Genomic DNA, 12227 nt, shown 5'->3' on the forward strand with positions numbered 1-12227 from the left:
CCCCCCCCTCCCTTTGACGCCCCCCCCTGCCTTTGACGCCCCCCCCTGCCTTTGACGCCCCGCGCGCACACACTGACTGACTGCCGCACGCACGCACACACTGACTGACGCGCACACAAAGCCTGACTGACGCACGCACACACTGACTGAGGCACACACTGACTGTGTGTGCGTCAGTCAGTCTGTGTGTGTTTGTGTTTCTGCCTCAGACTCACTGACGCGCGAGCAAACACACAGTGACTGACGCACACACGCTACATGAAGCTGTAAAGGAGGGAGGGAGGGGGGGGACTGGATTGATGTGAATGGGGGACAAACAGAGAGAGAGGGGAGGAGAGAGAGGAACGGGAACATTACATCCCGGGCAACGCCGGGTCTCTCAGCTAGTAACATATATATATTATATATATATATATATATATATATATTAGAGATATTTAAATCACCAAAAATAAGTTATGTGGCCTATTAATATTTTTTATTTGCTTAGCCTGTTTAATGTTTCAAATGAACAATGTAGAAATGATCAAGGTTACATATAATGCTAAAGACAGACTACATTCCTTGTAATGTTTAGTCATACCATGTTTTATATCGCATTGAGCTTATAATAAAATGATTGAGATATCTGTATATACTTCCATCATGATTTGTGATGTTTCAGAAACAAAGCCTGAAATGATTAGTAACAAATGTAATGCACACCAGCGCTGACATCATATATCAGATTCGTACAGAAGAAAGACATCGTAATGCACACCAGCGCTGACATCATATATCAGATACGTACAGAAGAAAGACATCGTAATGCCACCAGCGCTGACATCATATATCAGATACGTACAAAAGAAAGACATCGTAATGCACACCAGCGCTGACATCATATATCAGATACGTACAGAAGAAAGACATCGTAATGCACACCAGCGCTGACATCATATATCAGATACGTACAGAAGAAAGACATCGTAATGCCCACCAGCGCTGACATCATATATCAGATACGTACAGAAGAAAGACATCGTAATGCACACCAGCGCTGACATCATATATCAGATACGTACAGAAGAAAGACATCGTAATGCCCACCAGCGCTGACATCATATATCAGATACGTACAGAAGAAAGACATCGTAATGCCCACCAGCGCTGACATCATATATCAGATACGTACAGAAGAAAGACATCGTAATGCCCACCAGCGCTGACATCATATATCAGATACGTACAGAAGAAAGACATCGTAATGCACACCAGCGCTGACATCATATATCAGATACGTACAGAAGAAAGACATCGTAATGCCCACCAGCGCTGACATCATATATCAGATACGTACAGAAGAAAGACATCGTAATGCCCACCAGCGCTGACATCATATATCAGATACGTACAGAAGAAAGACATCGTAATGCCCACCAGCGCTGACATCATATATCAGATACGTACAGAAGAAAGACATCGTAATGCCCACCAGCGCTGACATCATATATCAGATACGTACACAAGAAAGACATCGGAATCCTTGTATTTTAGGTTTCATTTTCTTCAGCTTTACTAATGCAGAAATACTGTACATTTTACAAATGGTGCGTCTTTATTTTTAAAAGCATGTATCCTGCCACACTGTACTTCAGTGCACTAACATCAAGGCTTAAATGTGTAAATAAAATATGTTCATCTCGATCAATAAGGTATCAAAGTAAACTATCCAGCTGTTCCCTGGTCAGTTAACCCCCTCCAAGCTATAGAATAAGAATTGTGCTATGGTTGGTCCTGAACCAGTTAACATCTGAATGCTAAAGCAGCATTCCTGGTGGCACTTTTATTTGGGGAGGGGGGGGGGGGGGGTGGGGGAGGATTAGTATATGCAGCATTTGATAACCTTTAATGAAAAGTAATTATCTAAGCTGACAATCGATCTGTTCTCTTGTGATCGATCAGCGCATATCCTGCTCCCTCAGTTCACCTAATGGCCGCCTTGGAATAAATCTTGCAGTCAGTGGCATGCAGCAACTACAATGTAACCTTATATTACTAGGGGTAACATTGTTTATTGTTACAGCTTTCAACTCAGCCACAGTCCCCTGCTGGAAACATTGCAAGAGATATGTTTGCGATCATTTGTTGCCGAAGCTGTTTCATGGCTGGGCTCAAACAGAGGTGTGCCAGAGCTTATTATAGCAACCAGAGAATGCTCACTACATCAAACCTCCTTAAACATGGCAGTACGAGCTTAATATATTATTTTTTAAATGCAGTACGTATTATCTAATACTACAGAACTGATTATATGTGTTATATTATTATGTCGCGTGTATTACTGCTGTGAAGCACTATGTACATACAGTAAAGATACACATACATACAAATAAAATGATGTTTGTAATTTTCCCTTAATGAAGACTACTTGCTATGAAGTTGCGGCCAGTGATGACAAAGGTAAAATAGGGGAGAAAGGGTTATTCCTGTGACTGACTGTGTGTTATTATCTGTGATACACACTCACTAAAACTACAGATTTTCCAAGCACTGTATGTTTGTATGTACAGTATGTATATATTTGTTTGCATAGCACCATTCCTGTACATAGCGCTTCACAGCAGTAATACACGTGACAATCATATAAATAACAAATAATACTGATAACAGATCATGGGAATAAGCGCTTCAGACATAAAGTAACATTTCGGAAAAGGAGTGCCTGCCCCGAAGAGCTTACAATCTAATTGGTAATTTAGGAGGAACGTACAGAGACAGTAGGAGGGCGTTCTGGTAAGTGCATCTGCAAAGGGCCATGGTGGATGTACAGAATTAGGTGTATAGTATCAGCCATGTAGCTACTCATATGCTTCGTTAAGGAGGTGGGTGGGAGGTTTTAAGATGGGTCTTAAAGGTGGATAGAGAGGGTACTAGTCGGATATTTTAAAGAATTGAGTTTGCAAAGGGGTATGAGACAAAAATTACATGCAGTTTTAGAACACAAGCAAAGAAAACCCCCTTCACAACATCCAGCCAACTGAAGAACACTCTCAAGGAGGTAGGCATATCATTATCCAAGTCTACCATAAAGAGAAGACTTCACGAGAGCAAATACAGAGGGTTCACCACAAGGTGCAAACCATTCATAAGCCTCAAGAATAGAAAGGCCAGATTAGACTTTGCCAAACAATATCGAAAAAAGCCAGCCCAGTTCTGGAACAGCATTCTTTGGACAGATGAAACTAAGATCAACCTGTAACAGAATGATGGGAAGAAAAAGGTATGGAGTAGGCTTGGAACGGCTCATGATCCGAAGCATATCACATCATCTGTAAAACATGGTGGAGGCTGTGTAATGGCATGGGTATGCATGGCTTACAATGGCACTGGGTCACTAGTGTTTATTGATGATGTGACAGAAGACAGAAGCAGCCGGATGAATTCTGAAGTGTGTAGGGATATATTGTCTGCTCAGATTCAGCCAAATTCAGCTAAGTTGATTGGATGGCGCTTCACTTTACAGATGGACAATAACCCAAAAATAACTGCGAAAGCAAGGCAGGAGTTTTTTAAGGCAGAGAAGTGGAATATTCTGCAATGGCCGAGTCAATCACCTGATCTCAACCCGATCAAGCATGCATTTCACTTGCTGAAGACAAAACTTAAGGCAGAAAGACCCACGAACAAACAACAACTGAAGACAGCTGCAGTAAAGGCCTGGCATAGCATCTCAAAGGAGGAAACCCAGCGTTTGGTGATGTCCATGCATTCCAGACTTCAAGCAGTCTTTGCCTGCAAAGGATTCTTGCCAAAGTATTACAAATGAACATTTTATTTATGATTGTGTTAATTTGTCCAATTACATTTGAGCCCCTGAAATAAGGGGACTGTGTATGAAAATGGTTGCAATTCCTAAATGTTTCATACAATATTTTTGTTTAACCCCTTGAATTAAAGCTGAAAGTCTGCACATCTATTGCATCTCGGTTGTTTCATTTCAAATCCATTGTGGTGGCGTACAGAGCCAAAATTATGAAAATGTCAGTGTCCAATTATTTCCGGACCTAACTATATTACAGTTGTGTGAAAAAGAAAGTACATCCTCTTTGAATTCTATGGTTCTACATATCAGGACATAATCACAGCAGGTCTTAAAATTAGGTAAATACAACCTCAGATGAACAACAACACATGACATATTACACCATGTCATGATTTATTTAACATATAGTGTGTGTATATTCTAATGTCACTAAACGCTGCCTTTTTATTTGTTACAACTATTTTACGTATGTAGCTTATACCGACCTGCATCCATGCTTAAAAAATAATAAATAAATGATGATAAAACTATTTTTGAGTCTGTTTTTCTTCAAACACTATGCAAATTTAAATCTGTTCAGGGACGAAGATCCACATACAGCAAAAATAAAATGACTGAATAATTCACTTTTATCAGCTAGCTATTTAAACAGGAAGTAAATAACAGTACACGTATATCTAATGGTAAGTAGTATAGTATAGCCATTATATTTGGTTAAATTAATGTTTTCATTGAAAGGCAGCTTTGATTTAAAAATGCCTAGTATTAGCTGTTTAGTAGACAGATTTATAAACCTTTCACGTCACTATATGATTTTGTAACTCCTTCTCATACAAAGCAGTGGACATTGTAAAATCCGAATGCAAAAAGACCACATCAGAGAATAATCAGGGCCTTTTAATGTGAACATTGCACTGCTGGAGCCTGTTATACCAAGAAACAAGCCATTTGATCCTCTGATTATTTTCAAAACATGATGCAAAAATCATTGAAACCACAAACAACTGAAGAATATCAAAGCTAAGCCACTCTACCAGTGGTAAGGGGCCGTCCAAACCAGGACCAAAGGGAATTAATAGCAGTTGCATGCACATTGGTTAAATGTTGGTGATTGGTGTATTTTTACAAAGAGATCAGCCAGCTCTATGTATGTTGTTTGATAATTAGATAGCTTTGGAGGTCAGTGCGATAAGTGTAGGGACAGAACAAGGCACGGGCACCTGACTCACTGAGCCCTGGGCAGCGACCCGGGCCGCCAACAGAATGTACTGGGCCCACCTCAAATATGCCAGGATTAAATCGTGGTCTACTTTGTCCGGTCTGTGTCTCTGTTTCCCCACCAGTGTGTTTCTGTAAGGCTGCGTCCCCGCTGGCGCTGACCGTGCTGAGCACGCGGTGCTTGCCACTTTTACTTACATAAATGTATATGTGCAAGTCCCCGCTCACGCGGTGCGCGCTCGCTCGTGCGCGGGCATGCACGCTCACTCAAGCTTGGCGCTTGAGTAAAGAATTTTTTTTAACTTTCAAGCAGGACACCCGGCGCTCATGCTTGGAGAGCTGGTGACGTCACCGCTCTCAAGCATGAGCGCGGTCAGCGCCAGCTGCAACCTCACACTTGTCAGTCCATCTTTTCGTCTTACCTCTCTGTTGTCCTCTCCACTCGTGTTTCTCTTCTCTCCTCCACATGCCTTTCACGATTTTCCTTCCCCCGTTGTCCTTTTCTTCTTCCCTTTTCCCCTCACCTGTTTCCTCTCATGGATTCTCTCCACCTTCATGTCATTCTCTTTAACCTTTGATAAAGTGCTTCTGCAGCGAGAAACGCGTCGGAGGACCACACTGTCGTGTTTTTGTCCATTATGCCTAATAAATAATGAGTATAGTTTTACCTGCCTCCAGCCCTTTGGTTTTTGCTGTGCTCAGCCTCTTTTCTACCATCTCTCTCATACAACCTCGGGATTGGAGCACGCCTATTGGAACCTGGCTCATCTACTGGTATCGCGAGTAAACTCTACCAATATTTTAAATAGTGGGACTGTTAATATGTTAGCCACTGTGGTCACGGTTTTTCCACGCACCACTGCGGAGTTGCGGGAGGGGACTCATGTGCCCACGGAGGGATCTCCGTGCTGCGGGGCTCGTTCTAGGGTAGTGCGGTTTGCCCTCCCCCTCTGCCACCCCCCGCACGGAACAACAGGTGAGGTGGTAACTGTATTATTCCACACACGGGGTGGGCTGTATTCACAGACCACGGAGCCACCAAATCTACAGCTTGAGTCTTTGTGGTTCCAATGCTTTCACTCGTGCCTTATTCATGACATTATATATGTTTGTTGTTGATATTCTTTCCACACATTATACAGCCACAAAAATGTTGACGCACCATTCAGGGACTCATCTCCCATTTTCTTCTCTTTAACCTTCTTTTTACCCAGTATGCATCTCTTCTCTCCCACCCCTTCATGTCTTTCTCTCCTCTCTCAACAGCATATCTCTCTCCCACAGCATGTCTCTGTCTCTCTATCTCTCTCTATCTCTATCTTTCTCCTCTCCCCCCCAGTATGTCTCTCTAGCTCTCTCCTCTCCCCCCAGTATGTCTCTCTCTCTATCTTTCTCCTCTCCCCCCAGCATGTCTCTCTCTCTCGCTCTCTCTATCTCTCTCCTCTCCCCCCAGCATGTCTCGCTCTCTCTATCTCACTACTCTCCCCCCAGCATGTCTCTCTCTCTCGCTCTCTCTATCTCACTCCTCTCCCCCAGTATGTCTCCCTATCCTCTCCCCCAGCATATTACATACAGAAGTTACATAGTAGATGAGGTTGGAAAAAGACATACGTCCATCAAGTTCAACCTATATTAAATGTAGACGACAGATTCTTATCCTATATTTGTACTTGCAGTATATTAATCCAAAGAAGGCAAACAAAACCCCCCAGTGAAATATCATCCAATGATATCTCATAAGAGAATTACATTCTTTCCAGACTACAAATAATTTCACTCAGATTTCTCCCTGGATCAACATCCTTCTCTTTCTCTTCCCCCCCACCCCCACCCCCAGTATGTCTTTCTCTCTCCTCTCCCCCTACCCAGCATGTCTTTCTCCCCCCCCAGCATATCTTTCTCTCTCCTCTCCCCCCACCCAGCATGTCTTTCTCCCCCCCAGCATGTCTTTCTCTCTCCTCTCCCCCCACCCAGCATGTCTTTCTCTCTCCCCACCCCCAGCATGTCTTTCTCTCTCCTCTCCCCCCACCCAGCATGTCTTTCTCTCTCCCCCCCCCCAGCATGTCTTTCTCTCTCCCCCCCCCCAGCATGTCATCTCTCTCCTCTCCCCCCACCCAGCATGTCTTTTTCTCTCCTCTCCCCCCACCCAGCATGTCTTTCTCTCTCCCCCCCCCACAGCATGTCTCTCTCCCCCCCCCCAGCATGTCTCTCTCTCCGCTCCCCCCCCCCCCCCAGCATGTCTTTCTCTCCCCCCCAGGATGTCTTTCTCTCTCCTCTCCCCCACCATGTATTTCTCTCCTCCCCGCCCCCCCCCCAGCATATCTCTCTCTCCGCTCCCCAGCATGTCTCTCTCTTCTCCCCCCCCCAGGATGTCTTTCTCTCTCCTCTCCCCCACCATGTATTTCTCTCCTCCCCGCCCCCCCCCCCCCCCGCACCTCCAGCATATCTCTCTCTCCGCTCCCCAGCATGTCTTTCTCTCCCCTTCCCCCCCCCCCAGGATGTCTTTCTCCTCTCCCCCACCATGTATTTCTCTCTCCTCCCCACCCCCTCCCCCCAGCATGTCTTTCTCTCTCCCCCCCCCCCCCCAGCATGTCTCTCTCTCCGCTCCCCCCCCCCCCAGCATTTCTTTCTCTCCCCCCCAGGATGTCTTTCTCTCTCCTCTCCCCCACCATGTATTTCTCTCCCCCCCCCCCAGCATATCTCTCCGCTCCCCAGCATGTCTTTCTCTCCCCTTCCCCCCCCAGGATGTCTTTCTCCTCTCCCCCACCATGTATTTCTCTCTCCTCCCCACCCCCTCCCCCCAGCATGCCTTTCTCTCCCCCCCCCCCCCCCAGCATATCTCTCTCTCCGTTCCCCGGCATGTCTCTCTCTCCATTCCCCAGCATGTCTCTCTTCTCCCCCCAGCATAGCTCTCTCTCCATTCCCCAGCATGTCTTTCTCCCCCTCCCCCCAGCATATCTCTCTCTCCGTTCCCCAGCATGTCTTTCTCCCCCTCCCCCTCCCCCCAGCATATCTCCTCTCCGTTCCCCAGCATGTCTCTCCCTCTTCTCCCCCCAGCATGTCTTTCTCTCCCTCCCCACAGTGTGAGGAATCCGCTCCTGGGTGTTGGCTGGAACTCATCCTTGCAGAGCTGTGGAGTTTCAGACAACCTCTCCCTGCTGTTGCAATCAAGAATCACCTGTTCTGGGCTCACACTGCCGCCTCCTTCATGCTGCTTGCTATGCAGCTCTGTCCCTATTGGCTGCCCATGCGATTTAGACTTAGCCCTTCCCCCCAGAAAGTGGCTAAGCACAATCCAAGTCTGTTTGGATGTAAGGCTGCGCTCCCAGTGATCACTGTGACACGTGCGCCCGGCGGGGGGGGGGGGCGGCGCGTGCACAGCGCTACCCGCGATCTCCGGTCTTTAGGGAGAGAGGGAGATTGCGACGGGAGGGGGCGTGGTCGGGGTTTTGCGGGGACGTGGTCATGACCTCACGCGGCTGGTTCGCTCTCATTGGGTGAACCGCCGGTGGGGGCGTGGCCACAGCTCCGTCACCAGTTCTGAACTCAAGTCCATTGAGTTAAAAAAAAACTGCGAGTACAGCGCGGCAGCACCTTCAGCGGGAAGGTGAGTACTGGGCCCAGCCCCATTGAGGGGCGGTGCTTACATGCACAGCGCACGCCGAGGTGTGCGCTGTAGCAGTTACTGGGACCGCAGCCTAACTGTGCTTGCTACAAGCACGCCTGTCTGGCCCCAGCCAGGATAACATTAACGCTGCTCTCTCCAACCCTGATCTGGCTATGTCTGACCACGGAATCCGCACTCCAGACCTGATTCCGTGGCCTAAGGTCGGTGCATATACATTCCCGCCTCAGCCCCGCAGTCCGGTCCCGGTTTGTGGCAAGCACGATCGTTACACACAGCATGTCTTTCTCTCCCCCACAGGATGTCTTTCTCCTCTCCCCCACCATGTCTTTCTCTCGCCTCTCCCCCACCATGTATTTCTCTCTCCTCTCCCCCAGCATGTCTTTCTCTCTCCTCTCCGCCACTATGTCTTTCTCTCTCCTCTCCCCCAGCATGTCTTTATCGACTTCCCCCCAACATGTTTTTCTCTCCTCTCCTTCCAGCATGTCTGTTTCTCTTCTCTCCCCCCCAGCATGTATCTTTCTCCTCTCCCGCAGCATGTCTCTCCTCTCACCCCAGCATGTCTCTCCCTCCTCTCCCCTCACAATGTCACTCTCTCTCCTCTCCACCAGCATGTCTCTCTCTCCTCTCCCCCAGCATGTCTCTATCTTTACTTCCCCCCAGCATGTCCCTCTCTTCTCCCCCATGTCTCTCTCTTTACTTCCCCTCCCAGAATGTCTCTCTCCTCTCCCCAGCATGTCCCTCTCTTTACTTCCCCCCCAGCATGTCTCTCTCCTCTCAGCCCAGCATGTCGCTCTCCCTCCGCCCCCACAATGTCTCTCTCCTCTGCCCCAGCATGTATCTCTTCACTTTTTCCCCCAGCATGTCTCTATCTCTCCTCTCCCCCCGCATGTCTCTCTCCTCTCCCCCAGTATGTTCCTCCCTTTACTTCCCCCAGCATGTCTCTCTCCTCTCCCTCAGCATGTCCCTCTCTTCTCCTCCATGTCTCTCTCTTTACTTCCCCTTCCAGCATGTCCCTCCCTTTACTTCCCCCCGCATGTCTCTCTCCTCTCCCCCAGCATGTCCCTCTCTTTCCTCTCCCCCAGCAAGCCCCTCTCTCCTCTCACCCAGCATGTCCCTCTCTCTCCCCTCCCCCAGCATGTCCCTCTCTCTTTCCTCTCCCCCAGCAAGCCCCTCTCTCTCTCCTCTCACCCAGCATGTCCCTCTCTCTCCTCTCCCCCAGCATGTCCCTCTCTCTTTCCTCTCCCCCAGCAAGCCCCTCTCTCTCTCCTTTCATCCAGAATGTCTCTCTCCTCTCCACCAGCATGTCTCTCTCCTCTCCCACCAGCATGTCTCTCTCTTTACTTCCCCCCCAGCATGTCTCTCCCTCTCCTCTCCCCCAGCATGTCCCTCTCTCTCTCCTCTCCCCCCAGCATGTCCCTCTCTCCTCTCCCCCAGCATGTCCCTCTCTCTCCTCTCCCCCAGCATGTCTCTCTCCTCTCCACCAGCATGTCTCTCTCCTCTCCCACCAGCATGTCTCTCTCTTTACTTCCCCCCCAGCATGTCTCTCTCTCTCCTCTGCCCCAGCATGTCCCTCTCTCTCTCCTCTCCCCCCAGCATGTCCCTCTCTCTCCTCTCCCCCAGCATGTCCCTCTCTCTCCTCTCCCCCAGCATTTCTCTCTCCTCTCGCCCAGCATGTCCCTCTCTCTCCTCTCCCCCAGCATGTCTCTCTCCTCTCCCCCAGCATGTCCCTCTCTCTCCTTTCCCCAGCATGTCTTTCTCTACTTCCCACCACATGTCTTGCTCTTATTTCCCTTCCTCTAAATACCTCCCCCTCTTTGCCCCTTGATGTCTGCCTCTCTTCCTCTCCACCCATACCATTCTCTTTATTCTCGTATCTCTATTTTCCTCTTATTTTCACTTTCATGTCATCTCTTTATTTTCACACACGTCTTTTTTTTCCTCTTCTTCGTTATTTTCTCTGTTGTTGTTCTTCTCTCTTCTTTTCTATAGCTCATCTTCCCCGTTCATGTATTTCCCCCCCTGAATAAGACCATGGCAAAAGTGACCTATTAAGTTATGTCATACTATCACTATCTTACATCCCATGGTGACCAATGTAAACAATTAATATAATAATCACATTTCACCTCTTCTGGCTGCAAACAATGTGTTCCACATACCGATCTGTGTGCATGCCCTTAGCTGCAAGTAGTGTGGGAACAGTCTGTGATAACATGCTGGACATGAAAGGAAGTTAGCACAGACGTAATTTAATAGGCACGATATGATTCTGAGTTCTGTTACTTGACGCGTGGAGAGCAGGAACAGTTTACACTGGTTACTGGTTAAGCTATTGTGGGCATATCGGACTTCTCACTTCCTGTCATAATAATGAGCATTCTTTATTCAGCTTGACTGTGGTTTGCTCCCCGTGGCGATAATGCTGATGCACTGTTAATAAGGGAGTCTCAGTAATCTAGTTGTCCCCTCATTGATCATCCCAGCAAATGATTTGCAGATGTGCATGCAACTAATGAAAATAGATTTGTTAAGACATTGAAGCGTCTCATAAATGAAGCGCTGAACCAGATAATACAATCCCTTGAAAATTTGGCCTATAGGAAGCACACTGCATGAAATGTGCATAATACAAAGGAAGATGTAATGACATTATAGGAATATGTGCATAACTGTCCCAGCTGCATAAAAAAAATTCCCAATTGTGTTTGACTTCTGACTTTTTGCACAAGGCCTCGTTTATAGTGCAAGCTGGCGTGTGGCTGCATGACAACGCGCGCATGCGCAAACATGCACTGCAGGCTGGAGGCATCGGTAGGCTATAGGTAGGTGTGGTGGAGGCGTGGCCATGATGTCACCTGAGCGGTTCGCCCTCATTGGCTGAAACGCTCACGAGACGCAGTCTTCGCTCAGAAAATTCAATTTCTGAAATCTGTTTGAAATTTTGCGCGCTTGGATGCGTCTTTGCGTGCTACATTTACAACATTACTTTGTTTTGGCGGCACGCACACGCGTGCCACCATTATAATCCCGGTTTTATACTTTGCCAAGTCTCTCAGGGTTAAAAAAAAATGTGCAAAATTACTCTTAGATGCTGTTGTAATTGTTAAAATTTTGCCCGACTGAGAAATCTTGACCCAGAAATTTGAAGGGAGAGAGATGAATATATTACTAGTACTGTATTACTAGTACTGTGTAACCCTGTTTCCCCCACCCTATCTCACATAGGGTCTCCTAGGGGAAATGCTACTCTGGTTACATGGCTTTGTGTGGTGCATACCTGCTGGTAACAGGGGGCTCAGGGTCACCCGCATGGTGTTGTAGGGGAATAACAGGATAGGCATCTGGGGTTGTTCCCGAATTCTACTCACAGGTGCAGCGCCTCCATCTCATGCAGCCTGTAGCTGTATGGGGTGAAGTCTCTGCAAAATAATTCTCGTCCCCTTCCTCCTAATAGACTTCAGTCTCAGGCCAGGGAGGTATAGGTAAAAACACCGAATATTTATTTGTTCTTCCTTTATCAGCAGTCACAGATGACAGCAATAGAAGGGTCTTCACCCTCAGGATGTCCCTGGATCC

Source organism: Ascaphus truei, chromosome 5 (genome assembly GCF_040206685.1).
Source record: "Ascaphus truei isolate aAscTru1 chromosome 5, aAscTru1.hap1, whole genome shotgun sequence".
NCBI lineage: Eukaryota > Metazoa > Chordata > Amphibia > Anura > Ascaphidae > Ascaphus > Ascaphus truei.